Source organism: Neopelma chrysocephalum, unplaced genomic scaffold, assembly GCF_003984885.1.
Source record: "Neopelma chrysocephalum unplaced genomic scaffold, ASM398488v2 Primary Assembly neopelma1_329, whole genome shotgun sequence".
In the NCBI taxonomy this organism is placed as follows: domain Eukaryota; kingdom Metazoa; phylum Chordata; class Aves; order Passeriformes; family Pipridae; genus Neopelma; species Neopelma chrysocephalum.
In genome coordinates this window covers 173,028-179,235 of record NW_020897992.1, presented here as the reverse complement: position 1 = coordinate 179,235, position 6,208 = coordinate 173,028, and the positions used below count along the sequence as shown (strand labels likewise).

At 54.2% G+C, this 6,208-nt stretch overlaps 1 protein-coding gene across 1 annotated transcript in view; it reads right to left on the bottom strand.

The window, feature by feature from the left end:
- LRFN5 (leucine rich repeat and fibronectin type III domain containing 5) overlaps nt 1–5,876 on the bottom strand; it is a 20,450-nt gene extending 14,574 nt beyond the window's left edge. The window contains exon 1 of the mRNA XM_027705399.1: nt 5,853–5,876. The gene's annotated coding sequence lies outside the window, so the exon portion shown is untranslated. The remainder of the gene's footprint in view (nt 1–5,852) is intronic.
- Nucleotides 5,877–6,208: the final 332 nt, after the last annotated feature.

Genomic DNA, 6,208 nt, shown 5'->3' with positions numbered 1-6,208 from the left:
AGCACACTCCCTGCACACTTCCAGCACACTCCCTGCACACTTCCAGCCCGCTCCCTGCACACTTCCAGCACACTCCCTGCACAGCTGCTGCTGGTGTGGCCCCGAGCCCGCGGGCACACGCGGGAGCCCCGCACACGGCTGCCCTGCTCCCGCCACCCCAGCTGAACTGGGCACTCCTGCCCTGCTCCCGCCACCCCAACTGAACTGGGCACTCCTGCCACGCCCGGGAATAAAGGCTGGAGCAGAAGGGGGGCTCCGACACGACACCCGGGGCTGCAGAGGAGGCAGCTCGTCAGGCTTTGGTGTCACAGACAGGAGCCCAGAGTGACCCATGGGATGAGTGAAGGCGGCAGCGTGGAGCACGAGGCAGCTCTGGAAGGTGTTAATGGTGGAGCATGAGGCAGCTCTGGAAGGTGTTCATGGCTGTGCCATGAGATCTCACCAGGCGATCCCACGGCCCCTGGCATGCCGGGATGGGGGCACGTCCCGCTGCTCCACCAGGGACAGGGGAGAGGGACACTGAAGCCAGCACAAGCCAGAGCAGCTCATGAGAAACACCCTGTGATAAAACCACACATGGAGAGATCGTCTCCTGTTTCTAAGGGACAACTCCGCACTCTCACCTCACCCACTGTCAAACCCAGCAGGCTCTGGTTTAGCTGTGTAACTACGCTGGGCTCTGCAGGCCTGGCCAAGAGCCTGTTTGGGCTCTTTGCACTGTATCCTCCTGCTCCCTGGGGCACACAGTCTATATAGAGCTTTCCAGCTCCTGAGGAGTCACTGTACCAAATGCTGCACAGATATGCCAAACACTGACAGCAACATCAGGATCAGCTGCTCAGCTTCCAAACAGGAGCAGGCCTAAGTGAATAATTGTTTAAACACAGCAGCTTTTAACTTATCAAAACATTTTTACTGAATTGGAGTATTGTGGCATTTCAAAAACTAAGTGTTTTTGCAACACCAAAACACAACACAAATGTGAAGGGATTTGCTTTGCCACTCCTCTGTCACCCCTGTGCCACAGCCATGCTCTGACAGCAGCGCTCCACGTGCTGCTGAGCCACATCCCGAGGAAATCTGGGACTTCCCTGTTATTGTCAAACACCCACTGGCACCCAGGGAGTGCCAGCTGCCGGGGCTGCCTGTGTCGGCACCACAGCCCTCCAGGGGAATGTGGATTTGGGAGAGGGAGAGCAGTGGGGCAGGAAAGGCAGCAGCTGCTCCAGGGTCCAGCAAGGCCAAACCACATCCCATTCCCCAGTGGGCACTGGGAGTGGGACAGGGGCGAAGGGGGACCCAGGTACAAACACAACGTGCCCACACACAGTTTAATGGGGGGAAATCAGAAGCACGGGAAGCATCACTGTGAAAGGGGAACTGACAGCAGGATGCACCAGGGCAAAACTGGGGGCTTAACCATAAACAGATTTCCAAGCCTGAACAGTTCGTAGGCTTTATCAAGCACTCCAAAAATAACTCATTTCTTCCACGGTCTCGCTTCTGCACAGCCCACCAAATTAAATGAAAAGTAAACTAACAATGATTTACTCCAGATGGACATTTATTATCTGCGTAATAATATCATGCAATTGTCACAGCATTAACTGAGGCCAATTCTTTTCTTAGTCATTGTACTCTTACATAAACATATAGTAAATTAAACAATCTAAAACCAGACGGGCATTTATTAGGGTTGTCTCTACACTTGCCTGAACATCACTTGGGGATGTGAGTCATAAAACATAAGCTGGATTTTAAGTTCTAAAGTTTAATTTAATGTCAAGTAGTACCAGGTACAAACTGAATACCCCTCTCATGGAAGAACACCTATTTAGTATTTAGGTCTGGCCTATTAACTGGTAAATCAAACAGATGTGGCCAAATTAGCTACTGAGATGATCTAAGATGTGCCATGTCTACAGCAGCCCTGACACTTCAAAGGCAAACCCGGGGAATCTCAAGGAGATGAAACATTTCCATCACAATAACGTGACGTGCACCGGCAGGATACATGTAATAAAGGAAGGACAACAAGAGATGAAATGGAAATTTGTTTTGCAGAAGCCAAGAATAGAACATGATTTATATGCACTTATTTTAATTTATATCAGGCTGAATGCAATTTATCTAAACTCATCAAAAATTAATAGGCCATACAGAAAGGAGTAGTAATAAATCCAAACTTGGGGCACACAGAGAGTACATCTCTTCTCAGTCGCTATTAGCACTTCACTATCTAATTAATCCACCACGTTATATCTCGCCTGGAAACCCAGGCAATGCCACTTGGTGGGACAGGTACTGACCACAGAGCCCCCAGCACAGCCCTGGCACAGCCCTGGCACAGCCCTAGTGTGCTGTACCATTAAGGACACTGACACAGAGACAGAGACCACTCCACACAGGGAGCCCCAGCAGAACCTGCTGCCCTGGAATGGGCCCCAAAGCTGCTCCAGCCCCCGAGGGCTCCAGGCCCCAGTGCCACAGCTGGAGCACCACGTGCCCCTGGGAGGGAGCTCCCCAGGGGAAGGCACAAGGCAATACTGCTCCAGCAGCTGAGCCCCCAGCAGAGGCTCTCACACACCCCAGAGTGAATTCCAAGCACTTTCAGGAGAGTTGAAACACCTGGGATACAGGAGCACCTCACAACTCAGCCATCACCTAAAAAACCTGCGACAGCCACGTGTGGCACCATCCCCACACACAGCTTGTGCCCAACACCAGTGGCACCAAGGGCAGGGACAGAGCAGGGCCAGGGGCAGTGCCAGGCCAGCCCCCAGCCCCAGGCCCAGCCCCAGCCCCATCCTGGCTGCCATGTGCTGTGGGGCAGCTGGGGCAGACAGGCAGCACACCGCCCGTGCCAGCCCCTGCTCGGTGGGACCCCGGGATGGGGAGCGGTGCTGCCTCCCCTCATCCGAAGGCTGGGAAAGAAATGAGGGTGATGCAGTCCCCAACAAAGAGCAAGCACAGAGCAGAACCCTCCCTGCCTCTCCTCCTGCCGACTCGCAGTGGCTGTGCCAGAGGGGCTCCAGAGCCCAGCGCAGGCACAGCCCGTGTCCAGGGGCTGCCAAGGGGACGGGGCTCTGGGCACTCCCTCCAGCTGCCCACGGCAACTCAGAGGAGAGCTTGGCCATGGAGCCAGGCTGGAACAGCTGCTCGACACACGGACATGGAGCCCACTGACCACGCAGCTGGAGCAGGAACCCAATGGACTCTGGTCTGTATTTAAACGCAAAAGAAATCAATGGGCACTCTAAAAGGAATATTTTCCTTCACCAAGGATGACAGTTTCAGTGAAATACTGGGACTCATATTTTTTAAAACTTCAGATACATCTGTCAAGGTTGGGCAATTTTGCCTAAAAGAGAAACTTTCGATGTGCCATAAGGGAGAAACTATTTTTGCAATCTTCCCTTTGGCTCAAAATCTGCTGCTGGGATTTTTCAGGAGGCAGCGCTCCGCACACTCGAAAAAACTGACGGCTCTAAAATACATATTTATGGTTTCCTGATATAGGGAATAAGAACAGAAGAAAGTAATGATAAGCTGCAGGAAATGTTAGAGAACTCCGGCAGCAGGACAGACAGCAAACCGGGACCAGCGGTGGAGTCGAGGGAAAACAGGAGTGAAAGGAAGTGTTGCTGTACTCCAGGCACTGCCCCGGTGCTGCTGGACAGGGACAGCACAGGCAAGCCCAGGGCTGCTCGGGCACAGGAGTGCTTGGCCACGGGGATGCTCGTCTGCAGGGATGCTCCAGCGCAGGCATGCTCAGACACAGGGATGCTCCGGTGCAGTGATGCTCAGACACGGGGATGCTCCAGCACAGGGATGCTCAGGCACAGGGATGCTCAGGGGGGTCTGTCAGGGATCCTTGGGCACAGGGATGCTCAGACACAGGGATGCTCTGGCACAGGGATGCTCTAGCACAGGGATGCTCAGACACAGGGATGCTCCAGCACAGGGGTGCTCAGGTGGGTCCTACAGGGGTCCCCAGACCTGGCACCACACCCCAGCTCCAGCTCACTGACTGCAGTGACCGACAACCGTGGTCGGGAGCCCCATCCTGGCAGGACCTGGTGGGTTCCAGACTCAGGGAGTTGACTCTCCCAGAGAAAGTGGAAAGCAAATTTGCAGAGCATAGGAGATAACACGCAGCAGAAAGTCAGGAGGCCAATCTGTTGCACGATTGGGAAATCACACTGAGCCTGCGCTATCAGCTCCCATCGGCTCCTCCGGAATCAACGCCTGGCTGCTTAAAGGCAACAGAGTAATGATGCCAAAGGGCTTAAAAACCTGGTTTGGAGAAGATCTGAGGTCCTCGGGTACAAGGAAACACGTAATGAAAGCTGTGTTGGGTGGGATGGAGACAGGAGAACCTCCGAAGCCTGTGGAAGGCACAGCCTGGCTCCGGAACAAGGACCGGTGAGCCGAGATTGGGACATGCAGGAGCACTGAGGCCTCACCAAACCCAACACTGAACCAAACTCGTGTTCAGGGACACGGACTGGGTGTTTGCTGGGTCAGTACCTGCCACTGTACTGTCACACAGTCACATCCCACAGGGGTCCCACTGGGACTTCCCAGGCTGGGGACACTGGAGGTTGGAGGGAGTGGCAGCAGCCAGAGGCTGCAGGGCTGCCATGGGACCAGCGTCCAGCATCAGTATCCCTCACATGGACCCTGATGGCATCAGCCAAACCACTCCCAGTCCATCAAATATGCCAGGACAGGGTGGGAGAGGGGCTGAGCACGGCTGTGCCATCCCGGCACTGCATCCCAACAGGAGCAGGAAGGACAGGAGACCTCACTGCTCCCCATGGCCAGGTCTGTGGGAAGAGCCTGTGGTGGCAATGGTGAGGGATGTGAGTGGGAGGAGAGCAGAGCCAGCAGGAGTGGGATCTGGCCCAGGAGGAGCTGACGACACAGTTCCCCCCGGACCCAATCATATTTAATTTTTCTATCAATTTTCATTAGCCTTTTCCCATGCCTCTGGTTCGTCCACAGCATTGCAGGATTTGTTAAAAATAAACCATTACTGTCTCAGGGAGCTCCTTGGCCAATTATTTTAATACTCCTGGGTACCAGTTATCCAGCTCTGCCACTTTTAAACTGCCTTACTTAAACTGTCACTTTTTAACCTTTTTCTTAGCTCCTGTAGCAGTAGAAAATAGCTGCCATGAGCTTGCATTTTGCTGCTCCTTTGCAAAGGGCAAACAGAAATAATCACAGAAAACTTCTGCATCACCCCCACGTATTCCCTGCTTTGTCTTGTGAGGTCCAGCCCTGTGACAGGCTTCTGTTTGTACCTCAGATGTAATTCCCCTCCTCCAGCTGGTACCTGACCCAAGGATATTGAACATTTCAATTAAAAAATTTCCACTAATCTCAGAAAACAGATATTCAGGCATAAAAAAAAGACCTTCAGTGTGCTGAAGTGTTTTTGGTGAGCAGGGCAAAAAATTAACACTATTGGACACCAGGAAGAATTTCTTCACTGAAAGAGTGGTAAGACATTGGCAGGGGCTGCCCAGGGAGGTGGTGGAAACCCCAGCCCTGGAGGTGTCCCAGGAAGGCCTGGCCGTGGCACTCAGTGCTCTGGGCTGGGGGGACAAGGGGGGCATCGGGCACAGGGGGGATCCATGGGCTGGGAGGGCTTTTCCAGCCTCAGGGATCCTGGGATTCTGTGGTCTGGCAGAAACGCGCCTCATGAAAGGGTGGCAAGACAGGTGACTCCAGCAGCAATCCCTCCAGCCCCCCAAAAGCCCTCCAGCCCCAGTGCCAAAGGCTCCCCGGCTGCTGCTCTGGACCCACAGCTTCACGAGGCTCTGCTGGAACAAGCGCCTCGTTACTTCATTTGTTAATTGGCCACTTCTCCATCCCCTGTCGCCTGGCATTAACAAGCCCCACTGTCAGGGCCGTTCGGGCAGTGCCCACACGGTGCCTGCTGGTCATTAAGCTCAGAGCTCTGCTAACGAGCACAGCCCGGAGCCGAGCGGGGCTGTTCCCTTAATGAACCGCAGCTCCGGGCTCACAGAGCCGAGATGGCAGCGCTGACACCGGGAGAGGCTCAACAGTGACTGACTGCGACCTCATCCACCTCTGAGTCACAGTCCCGAACAGTTGGTGAACATGACGACCAGAGATGGTGTGAACTGCTCGGGGAAGGGCTGACAGAGCCGTGCTATGTCCTTTCCTCTGCTTCCAG